Source organism: Lagenorhynchus albirostris, chromosome 5 (genome assembly GCF_949774975.1).
Source record: "Lagenorhynchus albirostris chromosome 5, mLagAlb1.1, whole genome shotgun sequence".
Taxonomy (NCBI): domain Eukaryota; kingdom Metazoa; phylum Chordata; class Mammalia; order Artiodactyla; family Delphinidae; genus Lagenorhynchus; species Lagenorhynchus albirostris.
In genome coordinates, this window is record NC_083099.1 from 19,667,900 (window position 1) to 19,681,741 (window position 13,842).

A 13,842-nucleotide genomic window follows, 5' to 3' on the forward strand; every position below is an offset into this window, starting at 1 on the left:
TGAAAGCTATTCAGGACCTGGTTCATCTATTTTATCTAACTTTATTTTTCATGTGATCAATGTTCTTCCACTTAACTTTCTACTTATAAAATATTATAATAAAGTAAGTTCATTTTAGAACATTAAGGGGCTTTGTAAATAGCCAGTTTCTCAGTTGTCACTTTAGAGGACAAGTAGGGTATCAAGTTATATTTTTTATTATGTTTATTTTCTTATAAGACCCAAACTTACATTTCAGTGACTTTTATTCAAACTCACTACTGCTGAATTGCAAAATGTTGTCTTTGTCCTTAAGACCATGACAGAGAACTTTATCTGCATTCAGATTGCCTACTGGTTTGTGGTATTTCAACAATAAAACAGCAGGATTGAAGGCTCATGATGAGAAATCTGACTAATTACCTGTTAGATGATAGATGGTTGTAGCTCGGCAGTGCCAGTCACTGAAAACAAAACACTTCGAGATATCAATCAGCTTCCTGACAAATCCAATTTCCCTCACATTCAGTGGACGATAAATGGGAATTTTACTCTACATTTACATAGCACAGAGTTTTAACTTTAAAATATGCATAATGATATTTTAATAAAAAGTACAGATTTTTTTAAGTAAAATTAGTATTTAAATACCTGACATATTCATATTGCAATCTCACAGCTTTTAAACAGATAGATGGTGGAAATAATTAACATTGTAAATCTGTACTGTATTCCACTGAGAAGGGCAAGGTGCACTTAATGGTAGTTTTCCTATTTTCTTTCTGCATTTACATTTAACTCAAATGATTCACAACAACTCTAATGGCTGTGTTCATTCTCTTCATTTTTGTTTTAAATTTTGTGGTAAACTAGTTGGATGTGCACTCTACATGAGATTCAAAAAGCAGAATGCCCAATTAACACTGCCACATAACCAGCATGTGGGCAGAGTTAAAGCAAAGAGGGACTGAAGCATGGAAATTGAATGTAGGCCCAGAGAAACACCTCTTTCTTCCTTATAAGGAATGACTGCATAGTCAACATTTGGAATTTATGCTTAACTCTAAAAAGTTATAACCTTCAATATCTTATTCTGTGATTAAAAATAAGACAATTAAAGGTGGCAGGAGAATGGAGAAAGGAAGAGAAAGTGCTTCTTATTTATTGAAGAAAAATGAATTTGTAGGCAAAGTTGGAAAAGTTTGATACTAATAGTCTGAAACCAAGCATTTTCAAATGTTGTTACTGGGAGGATAAGTTGATGAAACTTCATTGAAGGACAATTTGGCAATAACTATTAAAAGTTTAATGTTAGACATAGCAACCTACTTCAGGAATGTCTCCAATAATTATCCTCATGTATCTCTATGAATACTCACTGTGGTATCATCCTTAATAACCAAAAAGAATTTTTTGACTAGAAATAACTTAAGTTCCCTCCACAGGAGACTGGTTCAACAAAGTATGTACAATACAATAGAACACTATGTAGCCAAACATGGTCTTTAGAAAGAATGCGGTAGATCTGTAAGTGCTGTTTTGAAACAAAATTCTGGACACGTTTCAAGTGAAAATAAGCCAGGTACATCTGAGCTTTTTAACAGGATATAAATTAAAGGGTATAAATACAAATATGTGTTTGATTATGAACTGAAATTTTACGGAGGGACGCATAAGAAAATGCTAAGTGTGGCTGCCTTTAGGAAAGGAGTTTAGAGACTTGAGATAGAGGGACTGCTTACTTTCCATCACATACTCTTAAATTTGTTTGAAATTGTACCATGCTCTTTTATCTCTTTTCAATAATAAACAAATGAAACAGTAAACAAGAAAGCGAAAAAAGGAAGGAAAGAAGGAAGGAAGGGAAGAAGGGAGGGAGGAAATATATACACACACAGATGGGTCTGTTTTATTCCGAAGTCCATCCCTCTCTAGCTGTTCCACAGTCAAAAACTTGGGAAGGGGGGATTAAATTTTTCAAAGTAGCCTAAATCCTGCACTTTCCTAACAGAACTATGAGTACAGAAACAAAAGACTAGCCTGGGCTGGTACTAATGAGCTGAACTTGAACATGACCATACCCTGAGGCTGACTGCTTGGCTGTGACCTAGTCTGTGACTAAGAATTGTGATTGAGTGTTTGAGGAAAGCAGTATCTGATTCAATCCACCTGGGAGAATGAAAGGTCATTCTGCCAGCGTAGCCCTTCAAGCTTACACTTTGTCTACCCAGCCAGGCAAAGAACAGGATATGTCAGGACTAGAGAATTTACAAAAGTTTGAAAACTAGAAAACTCTCCAACTCATCCTACACAAGATATTGGAGAAGGATACCACTTCTTTCCAAGGCAATAAAACACATGTTGGTACACACATACACACACACACACACACACACACACACACACACTCATGATGCTTTGTCCTTTCATGCACTCCTTGCAGGATAGGAATTAGATACCTGAAAAAGTCAGAGAATCTAGAAATGACCAAATGTACTGTCAGAGGTAACTTTATAGAAGGGATAAGTCTTCAAATAACACATGATTAAGGGACATTTATATATTTGACTGAAAATCTCTACCACTAAAGGCATTAGCACATTAAATACAAAATCAGGAGTCTAAAGTGTAAAATACTTTTGTCCCAAAGTGATAAACAACTGAGGTAGAGGTGCGGCTTGTAATGACAGGGCTCCTTGGAATGAGGAGGAAGCAGAAATGGACTCCAAGAGGAAATTTAAAGCAAAATGTTTGCCTGTTTCCAAATTTTACCCAGGGCCAGTCTTAGCCAGAAAAATTGTACATAGAGTAAGACTGGAAACTTGTATCAATAGCTAGAAAAAGAGTAGTATTTTTTACCTTTTAACAGCTTTTTTCAATTAAATATATGTATATATAATCAAACAGTAAAGATTACTTTTTAAGACCAAAAAACATTGCAAAATTATATTGAGAATTTTCTTTTGAAAAAGAAAACTTTTTGAAACTTTTCCAAAATGTACACCAAAAATGGGTACATTTTATTGTATGTGAATTATACCTTAATAAAGTTGACCTTTAAAACAAAGTATCTATGGCACTAATTATAGCAGTGTAGAAATTATTTGCCCTTACATATATCTGGAGAAAACTTGAATTCAAAAAGATACATGCACCCCAATGTTCACAGCAGCACTATTTATAATAGCCAAGACGTGGAAGCAACCTAAGTGCCCGTATATAGATGAATGAATAAACAAGTTGTGGCATATATATACAATGTAATAGTACTCAGCCATAAAAAAAAGAATGAAATGATGCCATTTGCAGCAACATGGATGGAGTTAGAGATTATCATACTAAGTGAAATAAGTCAGACAGAGAAAGATAAATATCATATGATATCACTTATATGTGGAATCCAAAAAAGTGTTACAAATGAACTTCTTTCCAAAACAGAAACAGACTCGCTTACGTATAAAATAAACTTACCAAAAGGGAAAGGAGGGGTAGGGGTAAGTTAGGAGTTTGGGTATAGCAGATACAAACTACTATGCATAAAATAGATAAACAACAAGGTCCTACTATATAGCACAGGGAACTATATTCAATATAGTAATAAACTATAATGGAAAAGAATCTGAAAAAGAATATATATATATAACTGAATCACTTTGCTGTACACCAGAAACTAACACAACATTGTAAATCAATTATCTTCAATTTATTTTTTAAATTTTAAAAATTTAAAAATTGGAATTGAATAGTGGAATTGTGGCTAAACTTTTCTATGCTTTATTTAGAACTCCATTAATGTTGCTGATGTCTTAAATATTTATAATGCATAAGATCATAACATGGATGAATTTATTTATATTAGTCAGCAAGTACATGAAACATGTAGCAAAACATGATTTTTCCTAACTATATTTTAAGTCAACAAATATTTGGAGAGTCTACCATATTTAATTTTAAGTTGATACATTGATATAGACACAAAAGGTTGATACATTGATACTGATATAAAAGGTTGAGATTCTGGTCTCCAGGAACTTTCAACCTAGTATGAAAAGTATATGCTCCTTAAAAATACATTTAATCATTTGGTTGAGTATGAAATGGGTAAAGAGTAGTCCTCATTATTAATCCACGCATAGTATATGAATTTAGAAAATATTGAAGTTGGATCTATGTGAAGATTGAATAATGGGAAAGAATGCAGATGGGGATTACCAACATATGAAGAAAAGAAAAAACAATGTAATACTCAAAAAGAAAATCTTAATATGTTATGGAAAAAAAATCGTAGAGAAGAAAAATACAGGGCTTCCCTGGTGGCACAGTGGTTAAGAATCCGCCCACCGGTGCAGGGGACATGGGTTCAATCCCTGGTCCGGGAAGATCCCACATGCCGTGGAGCAACTAATCCCGTGCACCACAACTACTGAGCCTGTGGTCTAGAGCCCGGGAGCCACAACTACTGAATCCCACACACTTAGAGCCTGTGCTCTGCAACAAGAGAAGCCACCTCGACGAGAAGCCCACACACCACAAGGAAGAGTAGCCCCGCTCGCCGCAACTAGAGAAAGCCCGCGCGCAGCAATAAAGGCCCAACACAGGCAAAAAAACAAACTAAGAAAAATATAAATACAATGCAGAGAAAATCAGAAGGGAGTAAAAGTATAATACTTTTTATTCAAGTTTCCCAAATAAATAAAATACAAACTAACAAAACTAGCTTATTTGAGGAATCAATTATTTGTATTATCAAATTATATATATGTATTATATAATGTGCATTCATAGGCATTAATCTAAATATTTTAAACTATGAAGAAAATTCTAACATAAAAAGTATCTTGAGTCCTTAATAAATTTATCAAAGTTTAACAGTCATGTCTTCTGTCACTCTCTCTCTCTCTCTCTCTCTCTCTCTGATCATTTGTAACTCACAAAGTTTTTCAAAGGACATAGTTACCAGAATACACATTTTCCACCAAAATGTCAAATGAACCTTGAAATTAGACCCCAGGATTAGTCCACAATAGACAACAGAAGTCTTCAGAGAACTGGAATCTGCCAACACTCTTCCAATTGTGTAACAAAGCAATGAGATAAATTCACCAAAAATAATTCAAAGGGCAAACCAATGGACAAATCAATATCTGAAAAGACAGATGCAGTTGACACACTAGAAAAACAAAGTTCAAAATATTATCTTTTATTTTTAATAATAAATATAATAATTTGTTTTTAGACAGAAATATTGGCTATCTCCCTCAGCAGCAACAAATATTCAATGACTCCTGAAAAGTTCTTGAGAAATACTGATGAAGTCCCACAATACAAGGACTCAGGAACAGAATGACAGACTAATGGCAGACAGTGAGAAAGGAAAGGCTACAAAGAAGTCAAGGTATTGGGGGAGATAAGAAATTTGAAACATAATGAGTTAAAATGCAAATGTTTAGTGGGAGGTTGGTACTTAAATAATATTGATTCAAAGGGTATAAAAATTATGGATAAAATAATATGGAATCTGGGATTTCTTTCAAAATAATACAGGAGTTGAGGAGTGGCTGAGGGTATAGAAGAAACATTATTGGTGGTTAGTTGATAGTTGCTGAAACTGGATGATGGCTACATAGATGTTTATGGCATTTATCAGTTTTTTAAATATTTTAAATGTTCCATGAGAGCTTTTTTCAAAAGAAACAAATTTAAAAATAAGTGACCGGAGGAGCTTCAAGATGGCGGAAGAGTAAGACGTGGAGATCACCTTCCTCCCCACAGATACATCAGAAATACATCTACGTGTGGAACAACTCCTACAGAACACCTACTGAACGCTGGCAGAAGACCTCAGACCTCCCCAAAGGCAAGAAACTCCCCACGTTCCTGGGTAGGGCAAAAGAAAAAAGAAAAAACAGAGACAAAAGAATAGGGACGGTACCTGCACCAGTGGGAGGGAGCTGTGAAAGAGGAAAGGTTGCCACACACTGGGAAGGCCCTTCGCCGGCGGTGACTGCAGGTGGCGGAGGCGGGAGGCTTCGGAGACACGGAGGAGAGCGCAGCAACAGGGGTGCGGAGGGCAAAGCGGAGAGATTCCCGCACAGAGGATCCGTGCGGACCAGCACTCACCAGCCCGAGAGGCTTGTCTGCTCACCCGCCGGGGTGGGCGGGGCTGGGAGCTGAGGCTCGGGCTTCGCGGGTCAGATCCCAGGGAAAGGACTGGGGTTGGCTGCGTAAACACAGCCTGAAGTGGGCTAGTGCGCCACAGCTAGCCGGGAGGGAGTCCGGGAAAGTCTGGAGCTGCCTAAGAGGCAAGAGACTTATTCTTGCCTCTTTGTTTCCTGGTGCGCAAGGAGAGGAAAGTAAGAGTGCCGCATAAAGGAGCTCCAGAGACGGGCGCGAGCCGCGGCTAGCAGCGAGGACCTCAGATACGGGCATGAGACGCTAAGGCTGCTGCTGCCGCCACCAAGAAGCCTGTGTGCGAGCACAGGTCACTATTCACACCTCCCCTCCTGGGAGCCTGTTAAGACCCCCACTGCCAGGGTCCTGTGATCCAGGGACAACTTCCCCAGGAGAACACACAGTGAGCCTCAGGCTAGAGCAACGTTAGGGTGTCCTCTGCTGCCGCAGGCTCGCCCTGGACTCCATACCCCTCCCTCCCCCCGGCCTGAGTGAGTCAGAGCCCCCAAATCAGCTGCTCCTTTAACCCTGTCCTGTCTGAGCTAAGAACAGACGCCCTCAGGCGACCTACACGCAGAGGCGGGTCCAAATCCAAAGCTGAACCCCAGGAGCTGTGCAAACAGAGAAAGGGAAATTTCTCCCAGCAGCCTCAGGAGCAGCGGATTAAAGCTCCACAATCAACTTGATGTACCCTGCATCTGTGGAATATATGAATAGACAACCAGTCATCCCCAATAGAGGAGGTGGACTTCAAGAACAATGATATATATTTTTTTTTCCCTTTCTCTCTTGTTGTGAGTGTGTATGTGTATGCTTCTGTATGTGATTTTGTCTGTATAGCTTTGCTTTTACCATTTGTCCTAGGGTTCTGTCTGTCCGTTTTTTGTTTTTGTTTTGTTTTTTAGTATAGTTCTTAGCACTTGTAATTGATGGATTTGTTTTTTGGTTTGGTTGCTCTCTCTTTCTTTTTTTATTACTTTTCAAAAAAAATTTTAATAATCATTTTTTATTTTAATAATTTTATTTTATTTTACTTTATTTTATTTTATCTTCTTCTTTCTTTCTTTCATTTTTTTCTCCCTTTTATTCTGAGCCATATGGATGACAGGCTCTTGGTGCTCCAGCCAGGTGTCAGGGCTGTGCCTCTGAAGTGGGAGAGCCAAGTTCATGACACTGGTCCACAAGAGACCTCCCACCTCCACATAATATCAAGTGGAGAAAATCTCTCAGAGATCTCCATCTCAACACTAAGACCCAGTTCCACTCAACAACCAGGAAGCTACAGTGCTGGACACCCTATGCCAAACAACTAGCAAGACAGGAACACAAATCCATCTATTAGCAGAGAGGCTACATAAAATTATAATAAGGCCACAGACACTCCAAAACACACCACCAGATGTGGACCTGCCCACCAGAAAGACAAGATCCAGCCTCATCCACCAGAACACAGGCACTAGGCCCCTCCACCAGGAAGCCTACACAACCCACTGAACAAACCTTAGCCACTGGGGACAGACACCAAAAACAACTGGAACTACGAAACTGCAAGGTGCGAAAAGGAGACCCCAAACGCAGTAAGTTAAGCAAAATGAGAAGACAGAGAAACACACAGCAGATGAAGGAGCAAGGTAAAAAGCCACCAGACCTAACAAATGAGGAGGAAATAGGCAGTCTACCTGAAAAAGAATTCAGAGTAATGATAGTAAAGATGATCCAAAATCTTGGAAATAGAATGGAGAAAATATAAGAAATGTTTAACAAGGACCTAGAAGAACTAAAGAGCAAACAAACAGTGATGAACAACACAATAAATGAAATTAAAAATTCTCTAGAGGGATCAATAGCAGAATACCTGAGGCAGAAGAACAGATAACTGATCTGGATGATAAAATAATGGAAATAACTACTGCAGAGCAGAATAAAGAAAAAAGAATTGAGGGTGGTCTGAGAGACCTCTGGGACAACAATATATGCACCAACATTCGAATTGTAGGGGTCCCAGAAGAAGAAGAGAAAAAGAAAGGGACTGAGAAAATATTTTAAGAGATTATAGTTGAAAACTTTCCTAATATGGGAAAGGAAATAGTCAATCAATCCAGGAAGGGCAGAGAGTCCCATACAGGATAAATCCAAGGTGAAACACGCCAAGACACATATTAATCAAACTATCAAAAATTAAATAAAAAGAAAAAATATTAAAAGCAGCAAGGGAAAAAAAACAAATAACACACAAGGGAATCCCCATAAGGTTAACAGCTGATCTTTCAGCAGAAACTCTGCAAGCCAGAAGGGAGTGGCAGGACATATTTAAAGTGATGAAGGAGAAAAACCTACAACCAAGATTACTCTAACCAGCAAGGACCTCATTCAGATTTGATGGAGAAATTAAAATCTTTACAGACAAGCAAAAGTTAAGAGAATTCAGAACCACCAAACCAGCATTACAACAAATGCTAAAGGAACTTCTCTAGGCAGGAAACAAAAGAGAAAGAAAAGACCTACAAAAACAAACCCGAAACAGTTAAGAAAATGGTAATAGGAACATACATATAGATAATTACCTTAAATGTAAATAGATTAAATGCTCCAACCAAAAGACATAGACTGGCTGAATGGATACAAAAACAAGACCCATATATATGCTGTCTACAAGAGACCCACTTCAGACCTAGGGACACATACAGACTGAAAGTGAGGGGATAGAAAAAGATATTCCATGCAAATGGAAATCAAAAGAAAGCTGGAGTAGCAATTCTCATATCAGACAAAATAGACTTTAAAATAAAGACTATTACAAGAGACAAAGAAGGACATTACATAATGATCAAGGGATCAATCCAAGAAGAAGATATAACAATTGAAATATTTATGCACCCAACATAGGAGCACCTCACTACATAAGGCAAATACTAACAGCCATAAAAGGGGAAATCGACAGTAATACAATCATAGTAGGGGACTTTAAAACCCCACTTTCACCAATGGACAGATCATCCAAAATGAAAATAAATAAGGAAACACAAGCTTTAAGTGATACATTAAACAAGATGGACTTAATTGATATTTATATGACATTCCATCCAAAAACAACAGAATACACATTCTTCTCAAGTGCTCATGGAACATTCTCCAGGATAGATCATATCTTGGGTCAAATCAAGCCTTGGTAAATTTAAGAAAATTGAAATCATATCAAGTATCTTTTCCGACAACAACGCTATGAGACTAGATATCAATTACAGGAAAAAAATGTGTAAAAAGTACAAACACATGGAGGCTAAACAATACACTACTTAATAACCAAGAGATAACTGAAGATACCACAGAGGAAATCAAAAAATACCTAGAAACAAATGACAGTGCAAACACGACGACCTAAAACCTATGGGATGCAGCGAAAGCAGTTCTAGGAGGGAATTTTATAGCAATACAGTCCTACCTTAAAAAACAAGAAACATCTCAAATAAACAACCAAATCCTACAACTAAAGCAATTACAGAGAAAGAAGAACAAAAAAACCCCAAACTTAGCAGAAGGAAAGAAATCATAAAAATCAGATCAGAAATAAATGAAAAAGAAATGAAGGAGACAATAGCAAGGATCAATAAAACTAAAAGCTGGTTCTTTGAGAAGATAAAAAAAAATTGATAAACCATTAGCCAGACTCATCAAGAAAAAAAGGGAGAAAACTCAAATCTATAGAATTAGAAGTGAAAAAGGAGAAGTAACAACTGACACTGCAGAAATACAAAGGATGATTAGAGATTACTACAAGCAACTATATGCCAATAAAATGGACAACCTGAAAGAAATGGACAAATTCTTAGAAATGCACAACCTTCCGAGACTGAACCAGGAAGAAATAGAAAATATGAACAGACAGATCACAAGCACTGAAATTGAAACTGTGATTAAAAATATTCCAACAAACAAAAACCCAGGACCAGATGGCTTAACAGGAAAATCCTATCAAACATTTAGAGAAGAGCTAATACCTATCCTTCTCAAACTCTTCCAAAATATGGCAGAGGGAGGAACACTCCCAAACTCATTCTATGAGGCCACCATCACCCGGATACCAAAACCAGACAAAGATGACACAAAGAAAGAAAACTACAGGCCAATATCACAGATGAACATAGATGCAAAAATCTTCAACAAAATACTAGCAAAGAGAATCCAAAACAGCACATTAAAAGGATCATACACCATGATCAAGTGGGATTTATCCCAGGAATGCAAGGATTCTTCAATATACGCAAATCAATGTTATACACCATATTAACAAATTAATGGAGAAAAATCATATGATCATCTCAATAGATGCAGAGAAAGCTTGCAACAAAATTCAACATCCATTTTTGGTAAAAACCCTGCAGAAAGTAGGCATAGAGGGAACTTTCCTCAACATAATAAAGGCCATATATGACAAACCCACAGCCAACATCGTCCTCAATGGTGAAAAACTGAAACCATTTCCACTAAGATCAGGAACAAGACAACGTTTCCCACTCTCACCACTATTATTCAACATAGTTTTGGAAGTTTTAGCCACAGCAATCACAGAAGAAAAAGAAATAAAAGGAATCCAAATTGGAAAAGAAAAAGTAAAGCTGTCACTGTTTGACATGACCTGATACTATACACAGAGAAGCCTAAAGATGCTACCAGAAAACTACTAGAGCTAATCAACGAATTTGGTAAAGTAGCAAGATTCAAATTTAATGCACAGAAATCTTTTGCATTCCTATACACTAATGATGAAAAATATGAAAGAGAAATTAAGGAAACTCTCCCATTTACCACTGCAACAAAAAGAATAAAATATCTAGGAATAAACCTACCTAAGGAGACAAAAGATCTGTATGCAGAAAATTATAAGACACTGATGAAAGAAACTAAAGATGATACAAACAGATGGAGAGATATACCATGTTCTTGGATTGGAAGAATCAACATTGTGAAAATGACTGTACTACCCAAAGCAATCTACAGATTCAATGCAATCCCCATCAAACTACCACTGGCATTTTTCATAGAACTAGAACAAAAAATCTCACAATTTGTATGGAAACACAAAAGGCCCTGAACAGCTAAAGCAATCTTGAGGAAGAAAATTGGAGCTGGAGGAATCAGGCTCCCTGACTTCAGACTATACTACAAAGCTACAGTAATCAAGAGAGTATGGTACTGGTGCAAAAACAGAAATATAGATCAATGGAACAGGTTAGAAAGCCCAAAGATAAACCCACGCACATATGGTCACCTAATCTTTGATAAACAAGGCAAGAATATACAGTGGAGAAAAGACTGCCTCTTCAATAAGTGGTGCTGGGAAAACTGGACAGCTACATGTAAAAGAATGAAATTAGAACACTCCCTAACACCATACACAAAAATAAACTCAAAATGGATTAAAGACCTAAATGTTAGGCCAGACAGTATAAAACTCTTAGAGGAAAACATAGGCAGAACATTCTTGGACAGCAAGATCCTTTTTGACCCACCTCCTAGAGAAATGGAAATAAAAACAAAAGTAAACAAATGGGACCTAATGAAACTTAAAAGCTTTTACACAGCAAAGGAAACCATAAATAAGACAAAAAGACAACCCTCAGAATGGGAGAAAGTATTTACAAATGAAGCAACTGACAAAGGATTAATCTCCAAAATTTACAAGCAGCTCATGCAGCTCAACATCAATTAAACAAACAACCCAATCCAAAAATGGGCAGAAGACCTAAATCGACATTTCTCCAAAGAAGATATACAGATTGCCAACAAACACATGAAAGAATGCTCAACATCATTAATCATTAGAGAAATGCAAACCAAAACTACAATGAGATATCATCTCACACTGGTCAGAATGGCCATCATCAAAAAATCTAGAAACAATAAATACTGGAGAGGGTGTGGAGAAAAGGGAACCCTCTTGCTCTGTTGGTGGTAATGTAAATGGGTACAGCCACTATGGAGAACAGTATGGAGGTTCCTTAAAAAACTAAAACTAGAACTACCATACGACCCAGCAATCCCACTACTGGGCATATACCCTGAGAAAACCATAATTCAAAAAGAGTCATGTACCAAAATATTCATTGCAGCTCTATTTACAATAGCCAGGACATGGAAGCAACCTAAGTGTCCATCAACAGATGAATGGATAAAGAAGATGTGGCACATATATCCAATGGAATATTACTCAGCCATAAGAAGAAACGAAATTGAGTTATTTGTAGTGAGGTGGATGGACCTAGAGTCTGTCATACAGAGTGAAGTAAGTCAGAAAGAGAAAAACAAATACTGTATGCTAACACATATATAATGGAATCTAAAATAAAAAGGAATAAAAGGTTCTGAAGAACCTAGGGGCAGGACAGGAATAAAGATGCAGATGTAGAGAATGGACTTGAGGACACAGGGAGGGGAAGGGTAAGCTGGGACGAAGTGAGAGAGTGGCATGGACAGATATACACTACCAAACATAAAATAGATAGCTAGTGGGAAGCAGCCACATAGCACGGGGAGATCAGCTCAGTGCTTTGTGACCACCTAGAGGGGTGGGATAGGGAGGGTGGCAGGGAGGGAGACACAAAAGAGAAGAGATATGGGGACATATGTATATGTATAACTGATTCACTTTGTTATAAAGCAGAAACTAACACACCATTGTAAAGCAATTATACTCCAACAAAGCTGTTAAAATATATATATATATATATAAAATATATACACACAGAATGCATATGTATGTACACATACTACTATATATAAAGTAGGTAAACAGCAAGGACCCACTGTATACCACAGAGAACTATACTCAGTATCTTGTAATAACCTATAATGGAAAAGAATCTGACCGAATCACTTTGCTGTATACTTGAAACTAACACAACATTGTAAATTAACTGTACTTCAATAACAATTAAATAAATAAATAAATAATAAGTGACCCCTTTTCACAAAGATGGCACCGAAGGCGAAGAAGGAAGCCCCTGCTCCTCTGAAAGCCCAAGCCAAAACAAAGGCTTTGAAGGCCAAGAAAGCAGTGTTGAAAAGCAGCGTCCACGGCCACGAAAAAAAAGGAGATCCAGACGTCACACATCTTCGGACGGCGCAAAGCACTGCAGCTCAGGAGGCAGTCCAAATATCCTCGGAAGAGCGCCCCTAGGAGAAACAAGCTTGACCACTATGCCATCACCAAGTTCCCCCTCACCACCGAGTAAGCCATGAAGAAAATAGAAGACAACAACACACCGGTGTTCATTGTGGATGTCAAGGCCAACAAACACCAAACTGAATAGGCTGTGAAGAAGCTCTATGACATTGACATGGCCAGAGTCAACACTCTGATCAGGCCTGATGGAGAGAAGAAGGCATATGTTCCACTGGCTCCTGAGTATGATGCTTAGGATGTTGCCAGCAAAATTGGGGTCATCTAAACTGAGTCCAGCTGGCTAATTCTACACATAAAAGTTTTTGCTATAAAATAATAAATAAAAAATAAAAGTAAGTGAAAAATGGGGGAGTGGGGATAAAAGAGACTCTTAATTAAAGCATCCGTATAATTTATTGTCCTAACTGGAACATGTCAGGAATGAAAAGGAACAGTATTAATAATTTTAACGGCTACAGGCCTAAGCCAGTGCTGTGCTGGGCAGTCCTGGATGTATGGTCCCTCTACTT

General features: G+C 37.6%; 1 pseudogene; it reads left to right on the forward strand.

The window, feature by feature from the left end:
• The first annotated feature begins 13,123 nt into the window (after positions 1 to 13,123).
• On the forward strand, positions 13,124 to 13,598 carry LOC132520391 (large ribosomal subunit protein uL23-like; annotated as a pseudogene).
• The last annotated feature ends 244 nt before the right edge of the window (positions 13,599 to 13,842 follow it).